We start from the raw sequence: 15,964 nt of genomic DNA on the forward strand, positions 1-15,964 counted from the left end.
AAGTTGGTTAAACATCTACAAAGTTGTGGACTGCTGTTGAGTCATCTACACTTGTACCACTGCATTCCGTGGGGATTCCAGAAGTGGTGTTTTGGTCATATGACGATTTTGCATCACCGCCACAACACTCATATGTTACTGGTTTTATTTTTTCCATCATTTTTGTTTCTTACGCCCACTATTTCACAGATGTGATCATTTACTGTATGCATAACATACATGTAGTTATTTCTTCATGCCACAGCTTATCCAACTATCAAGGTTTTAATGCTGCTAAAACTCATGTGAGAAACAGATAATATTAATCCTTCACATACACACACTCATACAAAATGCTTGAGGCAGGTTCATCTTTTCTTTTTGCACTCAAAGCAGTTTCAACTCGAATGAATATTTCCTCCTTCATGAGATAAGTACAATCCAGAATCGCAATGCCAAGGGTTAGGAAGAGACACATGACCATTTTTTTTAATGAAAAGACATACACATTTATCACATCATGGTTATTCAGTACTAAATTATATTGATTTAAATCTTGTTTTGTACCTGGATATTCATCACATATTCATTTCATTCAGTATCAAGATTCACAAATCTATTGGATTTCTTTTTTATAACTAGAAGATTAAAATTTTCGATTTTGATAAAAGTCTTAAAGCACAGATTTGTATGCCTATGGAATAATATTTGATGACTCAAGAGAGGTTTAGAGGATTGTGAAATATCCTTTGTAACGCTTGTCAATGCTATTGCTATTGAGCCTAGAATATCTTCATTTCCTTTTTGATTTAACATACCACAACTAAAGTAACAGTACCATGTCACTGCATCCAAATGATACTATATAACCAGAAACATTCGCAGCATGAAAGTTTCGGGAATCGCCACGGGCATTCAGTGCATTACGCTGGCAAACACTTTTGCATGCATTTTATATTCGCGAATCTTGGTTCGTCGCGAAATTCACGAAGGTGCACGCAGAAATCATTTGTTTCACAGCATCTGCAGCAGGGAAGCTGTGACATATGAATGGCTGGCCTTCCTTTCCTTTCCCATGGTTGCGGAACACTTCTCGTTATTACAGAAACTGGAAAAAAAAAATGAAAGAAAAACAAAAAAAATGACAGGGATGGCAATACTGAGAGTGATGTTGAAAGAAAGAGCCCAGCACAGAGATGCGTGGAAAATAGTTTTAACCCCAAGAGCGGAATGGAAAGAACAGCTGGATAATGCGCCATTGGTACATGCATGTCACATGACTTCATCATGCACATCATTTGCATCTCATTAACTCTGGGTAATATCAAAGTCTGTGGGAGATGCGAGTAGATGATGGTGGGGGGGGGGGGGGTGAGTGAGAAGGAGCTGTGAGTGAAAGGGCAATAACTTGCGTGCTGCACACTGCATGAATCATCGCGGCAGATATGGGATCCAAACGCGGGAGGGAAAACGTATTATCTGTGGCAGGAAATTGATCAAATATTTTGCGGGAGTTTACTGACATGACAGCTTTATTCGTATCATGGAGTCCGTCCATGTTCGCAGGCTCTGCCAACAGGGAGGACATTTTATCCCATGTCAGCTTCATCCGAATGACTTGCACAACGACACACGTACAGATCAGATTGTTTATCACACTAGCGCTGCACTTTTGATATATCCAGGCTTATGAATCTCTACCATAGTGCTCCGCAGCTCCCAACAGTGAGTATCAGCATAATCACACAACCCACAAGAGTTCATTGCACTGGACTCTACACGATTGCAAGTTGCGTACACGTAGATTCAACACTTTATTTTAGCGATGGACACATCACTGACACTAATATCATGCACTGTATCATTCTTTGCTATGTTGAAGTTGATCAGGATCCTAAGAATTTAAATGCTCAAAAGTTGTCTGGTATGGTTAATATTTGTTTTTATCTTTATTTTGTTTTGGGTTATTTTCCTTCATTTTTGTCAGGGGGAAGAGGATACAAAATTGAGTCACAGACAGAACAGAAAAATGTAGGAAGAGAGTTTGGAGGAGGAAGGTCAGTTTTCAGGACTTATCCATTGTGGGTCTGATGACACACCATTTAGCTGAAAATCACGTTCAGTGTCATCTCACTGTGCACGCATCACATAATCATGACTGCGGAATACTGTATTTCCTTCACGAGTCAGTATAATCAGTTCGAAGCCTGCCAGCCAAATATGCTGCACGGACATCCACGACATTTTGTACAGGGGGGCTGGAATACCTCGAGCATGACATTCAATTACGGAGCACGGCGTGCTGTGATTGGCCAGTTTAAAATTTCTGGACAGATGGCTAGAGCTGAATCATTCCTCAGCAGGGAGGGCTTCCTCCATCCTCTCCCGTCAGCCCCTTTTGCCTGCTCGTGGCTCTTTGTCGGCCAGCCAGCGAGAGCTCATAATTGGACTCCGCTCTCTCTCTCTCCTCGTCACCTCATGGCAGCCACCTCACAAGACACAGGCCAGGATTCAAGAGGGATCAGCCTGATTACAAGAGGGCGCACGAGAGCCCTCCCAGCCGATTAGCCCCTCAAATGACTCGCCTCCCTCACACTTAATCGGGATTCCTGTGAATGGGAGGGCGGGTTACAGCCGTGGCCCAAGGATGGGTCCCTGGGGATAACCCCAGGCCAGGGAGATAAATGGGATGGGAGGGGCCAAGGCACCCACTCAACTTCCACCTTCCCCACATTTGCAAGTTGAATTGCCGCAAGAAATTTTGCCCTGTCTGCCCTCCAGAAACAGGAATGAGGAACAGAGGGAGGTTGTCGAATTAAAAAAAAAAAAAAAAAAGGATTGCAAACATGGGAGAGCCAGTAGCTGATGTTTTCCAAAAAGTTGATACAATACAAACAAATTTCACCTCCATAGAATGAATCAAAAATTCAACCCAGTATGGAGAGATACTCAATAAAAACAATCAACCCCTGGCAAGAAACATACACCAGGTACACAGTAAAGCTGCTTTGTCAAACTCAGGTTCCACTTGCTACTCGTATGCTACGTGACATCCCTATCAGGTATTTGTGTTCGACAATCAATGTCCAATCAGTACAGTCTGAACGATGAAATTCATGCTCACAAATCTCCGGAAATCAGAACTACTCTCCAAAGGCCCTCTTCAACAGTGGTCATGTGTACTGCACAAGCCTTCTGAGGTCTGTGAGTACTGTGCAAGTCTTGGTGACTTCAGATCTCTGGAGGATAATTGTTGTCTCGATGAGAGGCAGTGTCGATGAAAATTTACAAAAGAATCATTCTGGCAAAAAATATCTGCAAAAATTCACACTTCTGCTGAGAATTATTCTCATGCATACACACAGAAACCTCTCTCCACATTTGCAGCGTGACTCAAGCTGTAACGAGGACGTCGGGCCTGTCTAATTTACTCCAAGATATCCAGATGCTCGTTGTATCTGTACACTTGGAACACAGCCATAAATGTACACTGTATTACTAGCACACCACAATATTGATGAACAGCAAAGTCGGAAATCCAACAGGAAAGTCCTGAGAGAATTCTCACAAAAAAGAAAAAAAAATCTATTATTCTCTGTTAATACGTTTTACAAAGTATGTCACAGAAAAGACCTGCTTTTCATTACATTCTTATCCACTAAGCCTATTGAGCTCAGCTATTAAAATACGGAGCACACATATAGGCCCATGTGGTGCTCATCACTGGGGCAGTCTCCATTTATTACAAGCACATAATGACAATGCTGACAGGTATTATGGAGAGTGATTATTCAAGAAAAGTTTGCTGATTTCGGCACGTCACATGATTTTGCACATTGTCTGGTTCAGGGCCTTTACGTTTCTTTCTTGTTTCGGCAAAAATTCTTCTTTCATCTTCTTTGTGTGTGTTTTTGGCCCAAAATTTATCTAACAATGAAAGAAACTCTGAATTCCCATAGGCTATCACATCAAAGTTAGTTCAGGGACCCAACGATTTACCTTCTCAAAAGCGGATTCTTGTTGCATCGACCTCGCTGTACCCAGACTTCCTTGCATTTAAGGCCTGTGACATGCTGAGGGGGGCAAGTAGTCTTTCTCACTGCTATGGAGTAAGGTCACTCGTACAATATTCCTATGACATCAAATCTCCTGTAACTGTACATCAAGAGTTCTTGGATGTAGAGTGACCAGTCCAGAGCAGAAAAAAAATTTACTCACACTTGACCTCTGTTTTAGCTGTTGCCATGGAAATATGATACCTGGGAACATGCCTTGGAGACGTGTCAATTTTTAAGAAATATGGGGGAGGGGAAGAGAATGAGGATGGTCAGGAAATAGGAGCGAAGACACGGTGATGCTGAGGTGACCCGCTGACACGGTACTGACACTCACTTAATACTGGAAGTCGATCTACGCTTCATCTTTTACATGTTGACATGTTGACAGGGAAAAAAGCCAAGGCTGATATTGCCTTACATGAGCTGATAGGAGTTTTCTGGTTGAACACCACAACTCTAGATGTGGCTTGCACTGGGCCAGGCATCAACTACAAGCCTGTACCTCTTGGGATACATCAGCTGAGCATCAAGTGGCCCAGACCTAGATGATCGAGGGGCATTCACATTCTTGGCAAGACCTAACCAGAGTCCAGACCCAAGCGTCAGTATGAATGGGGCATGGATTCAGGGAAGAGATTTGTCTCCACGTTGCTGGCATACCGATCTCAGTGGACCGGTGTCCACGATCTAATGGGGCACGATGGCTGGAGGTTGCCGCTTCCTATCCGACACACGAGGGGGCTGTTCGGAGGAAAGGAAAAAGGGACAAGACCTGCAGGCACACAGTTATGCTTTCACCATTATAATTAGCACAATGCCTTTATCAAATGTCCATCCAACTTTGCCGTAAACCATGCCCAAGATGTCCTAGCTGGATGGTCCCTGTGATGCATGGTGTCTCCTTCACTATGATAACACGCAAATGATACACAGACACCATATTACTCTAATAGAGTCAGATCAACTATAAGCAGGAGTGGTGTACGGCAGCCGCAGTTCTCTCCCTGATAGTGCAAATCTCAGATTCTTTCTCCCTTTCCTCCATTCCTAGAAATATATCTAAGTGCTTCTTTCAGAATAAATCATGTTTATCATATTTTGTGACTTCCACATGGAGATCCTCTTGCCTGTTTGATGTACAGTTGTAAATATTCATACATAGAGTCTGTCTATTTGTTTGTTTGCTTGTTTGTTTGTTTGTTTGTTTGTTTGTTGCTATGTCTGGCATAAGCAAAGGTAAGGCCTAGGCAAGCACTTTGTTGTTGTTGGCAAATAAACTTTGCCCAGGAGAGCATAAATGAAACTATACTAGTAGATCTGGGGCATACAGATGGACTAATAGACCAGCTGACATTATGAACACCTGTGACGCCCATAGGAAGGAAGGCATGACGAACCAAGCAATTAGCATAGTGTAAATATTGATGGCCTCCCTGCTATCAACACATGTAACTATGACATCAGAGCATAACAGTGAATGCACACTAAATTTCCTTCTCCCCCCCCCCCCCCAAAAAAAAAAAATGTTTCAAGTGATGCATCTTTTACTCATGCCAACCGTAAATGCCCCATGTCTCCCCCCCCCCCCCAAAAAAAAAAAAGAATGCACATACAATATGACCTTTAACATTAGAATAGACCTTTCAACATTGGTGTTCATTCTACTTCACTTGTCTTATAAATGCCATCCATCTAGTAGTCTTCTCTACGAGAATCTAGTTCCTTCTTTCTCTCTGTTGCTTTTTTTTTTCATCTTTTTTATTCTTAAAAGTATTGTTTACCGTTGCGAGCAGTGATTTATAAAATGTTCGAGTTATCACATTTGATGCATATGTGTAGATCAGTTGTATCACAAAACATCCTACCATACACCAAATTTTACAAAAAGCCTAAAATACACAGAGATATCAGCATTTCTCTCAATAAACCATATCTGCAGACGGTGTATTCTAGAAAACAATTTTATCATAACTACTGCTCATATTTTGTATATCTAACAATACTTAACATTCATTATACAGATCAACGTTTTTTACATTGATTGTTTCTATCCATAACTCGCATTTATTGAATTATTTTGAAGCAATAAAGCTGGATTTTTGTTTCATCTGCAAATCGTAAATAATGCCTTTAAAGGTCATGTTTACCTTTGGTAGCAGTGATTTAAAAAAATGTTCTTCAAGATATCACACTTGATGCATATGTGTAGGTCTGTTATATCACAAAACATCCTACAACATAAACATTTTGCAATAAAGCCTATAAGGAAATATCAGTATTTTTCTCAACAAACCATAGCTGTACATGGTTTAGTCTGGAAACATTTTTATTATAACTATTGTTCACATTTTGTGTATTTAACAATGCTTTAAGGGATGGTACAGTATTGGTGGAGATGAGAATTGGGCTGTTAACTTTTTGTGAGATACCAAGAAAACACTTAAATGATATAGTACAGAGCATACCATTTTAAGAGGAATTCAAAAGTTTATTTGATGAAAATCAGGTTTGGAATGACTGAAACATCCAAAAACAAGGTAAAACAAAGTGATCGTAATAAAGTGTGGGTCCCACACTTTATTAGAATTGCTCTCTTTTGGATATCTCAGCCATTTCAAAACCAATTTTTCATCAAATAAATGTTTAATTCCTCATAGAATTACATGCTCTTTCATATTTCATAAGAAGTTTCTCATTATCTCACCAAAAATGTTAGAAACCTGAAATTAGGTCTCAACCATAACTATACGATCCTTTTAACATCAATCATACGGATTCGAATTTTTACAGTGGTTTGTTTCTATCCCCCAACTCACATTTTAGAACTATTTTGAAGCACTAAAAAGGTGAATTTTTGTTTCATCTGCAAATGAATGGTAAATAATGCCTTTAATCTGCTACCAGCGTGAGAGCTGGCCAGCAGAGAGTGAGAGACAGAGGGAGAGAGAAAAGGAGAGAAAGCGAGGGGGGGGGGGGGGATTCTGAACTTGCCTCTCTGCAAAACTCATTTGTTGTTGGGTTCACCTCAACTGGCACGGCCAGGACAAAGTACAGGGTGTCTCAGCAAATCAGCAGTATACATGCCTACTGTCATGAAATCAGCTGATACTGTAAAACACGATATATTCACGGCATGAAAATTTCGCAAATTGGAACCGACGTCCTTTCTCGCTGCATGAAATTTTGGTGACTTATCACTGGCATCCAATGTACATTGTGTAGGCAAGAACTTTCGCGTGCATTTTAATTTCGTGAATGCTGCCACTCGTGAAATTCGTGAAATTAAAATGTTCGCGAACATTCCTTGTTTTACAGTAGTCAGCCAATACTGCAGGGCATGTTCCGTGTACAGTGTACACATACAGTACTTGCCCAGTTCAGCATCATGTCCCTCTTTTGGGGCACAAAACACCTATACTTCCCTCCTAGCCCAGGGCAACTCAATATAACTGTGGGACAAGTAGAATAAATGTGTACTTGCCTTCTTGGAAGTATGAGGCCATGCCCACATGCCCAATCCGGCAAGTGGCACATATTTTTCATAATGTCCTGACAGAAACCTAACACCATGTTTAATTCATATCAGATTTATGAAGAGTCAAGTCAGACATATCTTGAGCAGTGCATATTTCATTGCAAAAATAACCTCCCCCCTTGGCGGAGGTAATAAAGTGATTATACACTGTAGCTTCTCAATTCTCCTCCTGTAAGTTTGAACACATATGATGTCCCTACCACAAACAGAAACAAAATAATTGGTATATAGGCCTACACCTACAATCACAAATGCATACCACTGAAAAGTCATCAATACTAAATCATTCCAACTCTAGAATGAAATCAACACATATGATCCATACAATTGCATTTTCCAAATGTGGATTTAGTTAATATTTGTTTACAAAACAAACAGAGACTTGTATGGTCATGATATCATGGCCTACTCCAATTTGCATACACTGTTGCCTAAATCATAGAGACAACAATTAAAGGGTTACATAACTCACTACTTTTGGGGGTCTAATTTCACCGCATCCTTCACTGGATTCTGTTTTTCAATCTCATTCTTTCATTATGTTAATATGTATCAAACATGTGTGATTGAGAGAGTCACAACTCATGCACATAAAAAATCCCACTTCATTCATTCATTGCAAAGAGCAGGGTGCACAACCTGGTGAAGTGGTCTGTCTGACATCCAACTGGACCCCATGGAAGACCAGCTAGTGCAGCTGAATATGGGCTATCCAGCCATCTTCTCAGATGGAGAAATGACCAAACAAATAATTTGGACAAAAATGTGACACAATGCTCTGTAATGGGTATGCAACAGCTTAACATCTATTACACTCATTCAGCTTAATTGTTTGGGCAAGTATATCATGCACATTTTGAGAGATGTTTTGCCCAAATACGTAGAAAAGTTGTTTTTGTTTTGTAATGTGAGTTCATGACTGCCAAGGGCAAGAACCTTGATCACAAACATTATTCTTTTTTTTTCTCTTTGTGTAAGGGTGATCATGCATTGTCACAAATAAAGAGTGGAGGTCATTTGGTGCACACATCACAAGACACAAGAAAAAGACAAATATTTGTATCTAACATCCAACATGGTAAACAGGTCATGTTATAGTGTCACAATTCTCCTCCATTTGCCTGAAATTTCACTGGCAATGCATCCACACACAGTGAACCTACTGCTGATCTTATTCAAAGTAGCTCTGTTTGTGGTAAGTTTTAATGAACTTATGAAGAGAAAAAGTATGGGGGGGGGGGGTAATAGCTGGTGATTCCATTTAACATCTAAGAAAAGTGACAGAGCAAAGAGGCATTGCTAAATAATGCTACTTGTATTTGCACTTAATTTGTCACAGGCACTGATATCATACAGCTCAGTGCCATTGCTATGAAAACTATAGGCCTACAGATTTACCAATTTTTGTAAGTCTAAAGCATTCTTGATGTGCATCAGAAACAATTTTTTTCTGTGTTTGTAGTCTTGTTTTTTTTTTTCGTGGGTTATTTTTGTAGGGGTCTTTTCTATTCTTCCTGTACACAGTGCCAAAGCGAGGCTGACTCTAGCAGATCCTCTTCCATTGTGCTGCTCAAGAATTTAGCCCTGGCTTGCTGGCATGAATGCGACCTCAACATGACCCGCTGACCCCTACGCCTGATTTGGCGCACTGCGCGGCAGGAAATAGAAAAAAAAAAGAAAAAAGAAAAGAGAAGATTGACCCCTACAGTTTGCATTAGCCTGCACTTTCCATGTATCAACTCGGTTTCGTTCGCTCGCTCGTGTACACGCTCCCAACGCTGGAATAAGTCAGCAGCAATTTGATTTGAATCTGATCTCTTCGACATCTTGTTTGCAGTTGATACATTTCATACACCAGTTTCTTCCGGTAGGCATATACTAATGAATAATGCATGTGCGAGAATGGATGAAATGCATCCCCGTGCCATTGTACTATTTTGGATGTTCATGTTGCAAGCTTTACAGCATTTTTGTATTAATGACAAAGATGAATTAAATGTTAAAGAGCACTATGTTTTACACAGGCTGTCCTTCCTTAAATGTGCAGACTGCACTTTTCTGCCAGGAAAAAAAAAACAAAACAACAACAACAAACAAACAAACAAACATTTTTAACATCAAAATATTTCATTAAAGGAAAAGCTAGATCCTGCAGTTTCTTGGTAAACTGCTCTACTGGTAGCATTATTTCAAATTGATATTTCATGTCAATGATTCATTTCAATGACAGAGCATTAGGGATGCACACTAAAAGATGAAATGAGTTGTTATAGCAATTGACTTCTAGATCTATATCATCTAAAAAAAGACAACAACAAAACAAAACAAAACTATACAGCAAGATGTAAAGCAATGACAACATCACCTCACTATTTGCATATATTCATATTGACTGTTTAAGAGCTGTGGAGTTGTGAAAATTAGCAAAACTTCACAATTTCATAACTTAGTCTTTATCCAACTTTGCTCAAATATTCACTGTTGTGCTTGTAAAATGTCATTCTTTCTATCTTAAACTAAAGTTTAACTGGTCTGAAAGTAAGGGCATGGTACAGGAACATTTTTGCATTGTATGATATGCTCATGTTCGGTCATTTTCTTTTACAGTTTTTGGTACAGAAATGTCTACTGAATTTGCAGTATTAAATCTTGGACTTGCACAAAGCCCAAGGGCAAAATTTAAATGATGTAGCATGCATTCAGACGTAGGATGGAGCATACCTGTAGGCCTTGCCTGACAAAAAGTAAACTCAGAATTCAAATATGAATCTTGTCTACTATTGCATGCATGACATCACCTAAGGGATGCTCAGGAAATAATGGTATTCTCAGCAAAGATGAATGTGGCTCTGAAATGTGGCAAATTGGTCGGTCACCTGAGAATCAATTGATCGATATTTCTGTCAAACATGTTCCACTGAATTAAAGGAAGCTTCAGCCAGATTGCATTTTGAATTTGCATCAGTGGTGTGACATGCTCTTATCAAGAATATTATGATCATCTTCTATCAAATTCGAAATGCTTTGTAAATGACTAATCTCCTATCCATTGATAAATGATCAAAATATGAATATTGATGCTGGGGTGGGGGTTATTTTTCATAAATACTAACAATATGGCATTTTGGTAGCATTCACCTTCTACTCGAGAAAAAATCTTCACTCAATATCAACAAAAATGAAAACAATACAACCTTCTCAAAAAGGTTATTGATACAACATAATAACATCTCAAGTAAAAAAAAAAAAAAAACAATAACAACAAACAAACCAGAAATGACTGTGTTTAAATACTTGAAACCATCGTGTGCCTGAATGGCAGGGTTTGCTGTGGCTTATGAATACAGCATACATCTATTAAAACCGTATCATCTTCAGCCTATAAATAAAGTCAGCGAGACCTCCCTTCCATCTTATCTGAGACACGAAGTAAAAACAAATCAAGACACAGACTCTGGTCATACTAATACAGTTGAACCTCTCTTTAATATCCGGCCTCCCTTTATCCGGATCTCTCTGTTATACGGACGCAATCTCGCCGTGATTTTTTAAAAATAATTACGGGAGGAAAGGGGGATTCCCAACTCCTTGAGAACTCCTACACAAACACACATGAATTAAATATTACTTCCAACATGATTAACATACATTACATCAAATTTCCTTCCAAATTCTTGCAAACACGAACCTCTTTTTTTGGGTCTGTTACTGAGTGTAACAATGAAAAGGTTGCAGTATACACATTACTACATGTGGTTCCGGTACTACAATGGGCTACATCAGTACTGTGTATGTATATGTACATGTATAAAGCATTGAGTCTCCCGTATCCGGCCAAATCTCTTATCCGGATGAGCCCCGGTCCCGACTTGTCCGGATACGAGAGGTTCAACTGTAATTGTCAATGCAGCGTGAAATAGCTTCAACCAAAATCACAGGCTCAGAAGCCCTAGATTACAAGGTGCACTCCACAGTAGTGAAAACCATAGTATGCAAATGTAGCACATCCATGTATCATCACTCCGCTATCATACAGTCTTTTTCCACACGATGAACTATTTGGGTTTGTCAAAACAAAAACATTCGGGCTGATGATTCCGACTAAATCTGGCATGAAGTTTTGAGAACCAATACTGATGCCCCTACCTCAAATTTCTACCACAGGGTGAAGACTCGGATGGTTTGGCCTGCGGACGTCTCTTTCCAAAATGCAGACGAGCAATAGTCTGAGAAGTGCAAATGTTCTCACGCCCTCTAGATCTACTTACTATAGTACCTTGCATCATTGACATTCAGGGCAATGGTATGCTCTGTAAGGATACGTTGTCGATGTCGTTACTCTTCCGCATGAATGGGCACCATTGTGCCTCTGTGATCCGAGAAATATTTGGGAGCCACAATTATAGTAGCACACGATTATGATCTCCTATATGCCCCCGCACCAGTCGCCCCCATACGAACACTCCTCTTGACCCCCACCTTGTTCGACAAGGAGCATACTTACGGCAACACAACACCGCCAAACAGAATTGAGGTCTTCTTTCTCATCTTAATCCTGCATTCTTATACCATTCAGTCATTTTTTCTTTCATACTCCGTCTACCAGGCCTTATTCACTCTCAGCTCTATTTAAACCTCAATTTTGTACTGCTCTTTGGTCTTACATGTACCAGTCGTACAGACATTCAGCTGTACCCCGAATCCACCTGTTGTGTTTAGACTGGAGATGTGGATTAGATACTACTCTGATTTACACAAAAGGATGGGAGGGATTTGTTGCTTTCAATACAGATCTGTAGCCCTGTGCCAAATATTATGAAATTAAAGATGTTGGGGAAATATTTGCTTTTATACCCAAGTTTCTAGATTGACAACTACTTTGTATGATTAACCCAATCAGGATGGTCTGATTTTGCTACAATATGCATTTCCCATAGATACCTGCCCGAGTATACACGGGACTTGTCCTCATTAATAAGCATCTCTGGTTTCACTTCATTAATCTCTAATCACCCATACTGCCAGAAGTCAAAACTGTGCCAAAAGTTGCCAGATAATTAGACAAATATTTTGAAACATGATGTGTGCATTGCATAATCCAGTGTGCATTGCATAATCCAGTGCACATATACCACTAGTGTGCAACTTTTTGATACTGGTGAATAATGCACAACCTCATGACAATTTTTTTCAATGTGACAAGAAGCAATCAAGGTTAATGCATTTCTCGTGAAAGCCGCTTAATGAGAACATTAAGCCCAAATTAGAATCTGCACTTTTCAAACAGGCAAGCTTGATATGACATCAAACCTTCGATACGTAGGTAAAGCCCAGATTTGCAAAGATTGTATAGCTCACACTAAAATTCACGCTACAATGCTTGATGTTTCTTTCATGCCAAAATAAACAGGATTGCACAATCACAAGCACTGCATTAGACTAAAAAAATGAAAACGAAACGAGAGCAATCATTTGACAAATTGCTAAAAATCTCAATTTTAGCATGCACTTAAAAGAATGCTCATTCCTCATACTTATTTTGGAACTTTTCGTACTCAAGGTCCTCTTTAAACTTACATACTTTTTGTTGCTATGTCCATTCGTTCCCTCATTATATGATGAAGAAATATGAATCTGAAGGTATGCCTCCAACCATTTCCATTATCTGAATAAAGCCAATTGCTCTCAAAAGAACTATCTGCCACAAACCACAAAATAATATAGGGCTTCCATTTTGTAACAGAGGCCCCAAAATAAGATATTTTAGCCAGTGTCAGGGTAGTTTATGTATTTAACTGTTTTCTATGTTTTCTAAAAGTGTGCTCATTAACATCATTAGAACCTGTGGGGATTCCTATAAAGCAAAGGATGTGTACAATAATATCTTCTCCATGACTGTCCATATAAACACAATCTTCCCACCCCCGCCATTGGCCGCCTCGAACGTCACTTCTCTTCAGAAACCGACATGTTCACCTCAAGAAAAACAAGGTTCCATGGGATTTCGTAACAACATGTTTGCGAGAACCGAGGGTGCTACGTGGTGTCAATTTGCAAGGCGTATAAAGAATTCCAGCACTGTGTTATGCTGGTTTCAGGCTCAACCAGTTCGAAAATATTTTAAAGTGAAATTTTGAACTGATGCCTCCTCCTATTGGTATCCCTAATTATATAAATAGGCAAAAATATGGATGTGTGATATAAAATTCATTTGCATGCATGGGTGACCTCATGCGTCTCTCTTTGTGTACCAAATAGTATACTACAGCATGGTTTAAATGTACGGTACTTTAAAAAGACTCGCCTTTGTTACATAGGGTATGTGCAACACAATTCCCTCACATACAACATTCCCTTCATTCATTCATATATGTGGGAATGATGGAGGTATCTGCATGGGACGCACCATAGCTCTTCCCGATCCCTGGGCATGACTGGAATGTCTTTCACAGTCCCAGAGCAAAGGTGAGATTCCCTTCCGATTCGCCGCATACTGTAATTCATCACGAACTGCAAACAGCTGCTAAGCCAATGCAATATACTCTCTGCTGGTTACATTTTTAGAGCTGGAGCCCTCAGTATTTATAACCCTGCATTCCTGGCAAGCGCCATACCTGCATGGCCATGCCTTCTTTCAACTTGCAGGCGAGCTGCATTCACAGCCATTGCCACTGCTATGTTATGCCATGCCCTCAACTCAGCACAATAGAGACAGCCAGCTCGCTAGGCACCGCAGTGTTGTGAGCAGCATCAAGGTCCACGGCTGCATGCACCCAGCCCAATGCATGGCAGCCTCTTGCTTTCGATGTAAACAATGGAACGGCGGGCATGCCGCATGTGCACACATACACACACACACGACCAGGGAGCTATCTAGCCAAAACAATGCGCCACCGTACGATGGAGCGTTTTGCACCCTCTCTCCCCCTCTCTCTCTCTCGGCATAGTTTCACAGAGACTGATGGGAAACCGAAATTTGATAAAAAGAAAATGAAGACCACTGCTCACCTCTTTGGATTTACCACTTTTTCCTGTATGTTGATCGGCAGCCTGTGACACCACACGGAAGATAAGCAGGTTGAAGCAATAGATTAGAAAGATGGCAACAATGTCGTTGGGTAGAAATCTGGCTGCTCTCTGCGCAGTGCAGTGTTGTTGCCAGCGAACTCCCGTGATCCCGCGCTATCAGGGAAGTTCAGTGTGGGACACGCATCCAGCCTCAGAAAGCGCACAGGAGAAACATGGCATGGAAAGCAGTCGTGGTAATAGTGTCTCTCTCCAGTATCTCACTGTTATAGAACACAGACATATAATATATGTACACAGATGAGATACCCAGCCAAGGTTGGGCAATAGGCTTGTGGGAATGTTCGCAGCTGGTGCCCGTTGCTACATCAGTTTGTGAGTCTTGCTCTCTGCCTCCATACACGCACTGGCTAGAGGCTCGCTGCGCCAGAATCAGTAAACACCATGTTTTTCCCTATCTCTTTATTCCACGCTCTGCAGTCTCCTCATCTATTCTCTCTCTTCCCCTCTCTCTCTCTTCCCTTCTCCCTCTATTTACCTTGCTCTCTCTTCCTTTGCTGTTCAGCCATGCGGACTACGGTGGCGCTAGTGCAGATCTGCCGTCGCTCCCTCAACCACACGCTCAAAAGAAGAGAAGGGGGGGGGATCACTTCTCGTTTCGAGAGAGCAGAAAAAAAAGGCCATATGTTTCTGTAGTTTTCTGTTGCAGCATTTCATAAAGGGAGTTTAGCCTATTCTGCCCAATAGAGGGAGGCCTTTGCATTTCTTTGTTGTGAGGTTACTTGTATTTCTACTGCTTGCATATAATATAATAGATACTATGTGCAGAGAAAACAAGAGAGGGGAGAAGATTCTAGGAAAAAAAAAGGCTGTTGTCTTTGCTTCTGTTATATCTACATTAGTATATATATTTCTAATATAGAAATAAATAGTATATAGATAAGTATAGATATATATAATTATACATATGAATGATATAAATAAGTATAAGTAAAATCTGCAAAAAATCACAAATCATTAAAAACAAGGTCTTGTGAAGCAAATATGATACTCAACCCCTAATGTTGGGGAGGTCAAATACAGGGAGATCATCATCCACTTTATCACTCCCTCTTTTACAATGTCTATCAATCAACATGGTAAGAAAAATGAAAAAAAGCACATGGACCTCAGACATCCCACAACATTCCATCATCACATAATGTGAAGTATCAATTGAGCTGTAGGCATAATATATAGAAGTCTATACCATATTTTACTCTTTCAAACATTTGTTTGTGTTGTTTTCTCTTGTTTTTTTTTTTTGTGAATTCAGCACAATGAGTAGACAAGTAAAATGTAAATACATCTAAGATATGTATGAAGG

The 15,964-nt window shown here is 40.1% G+C and overlaps 1 protein-coding gene across 1 annotated transcript in view; it reads right to left on the minus strand.

Annotated features, from left to right (window-relative positions):
- LOC139735721 (E3 ubiquitin-protein ligase RNF38-like) overlaps window positions 1-15,485 on the minus strand; it is a 50,873-nt gene extending 35,388 nt beyond the window's left edge. Inside the window, exon 1 of the mRNA XM_071646468.1 lies at window positions 14,581-15,485. The gene's annotated coding sequence lies outside the window, so the exon portion shown is untranslated. The remainder of the gene's footprint in view (window positions 1-14,580) is intronic.
- Between the last annotated feature and the right edge of the window lie 479 nt (window positions 15,486-15,964).

The sequence above is a fragment of the Diadema antillarum genome, unplaced genomic scaffold (assembly GCF_040938485.1).
Source record: "Diadema antillarum isolate AM-2024a unplaced genomic scaffold, OU_Dant_1.0 seq00000593_RagTag, whole genome shotgun sequence".
In the NCBI taxonomy this organism is placed as follows: Eukaryota; Metazoa; Echinodermata; class Echinoidea; order Diadematoida; family Diadematidae; genus Diadema; species Diadema antillarum.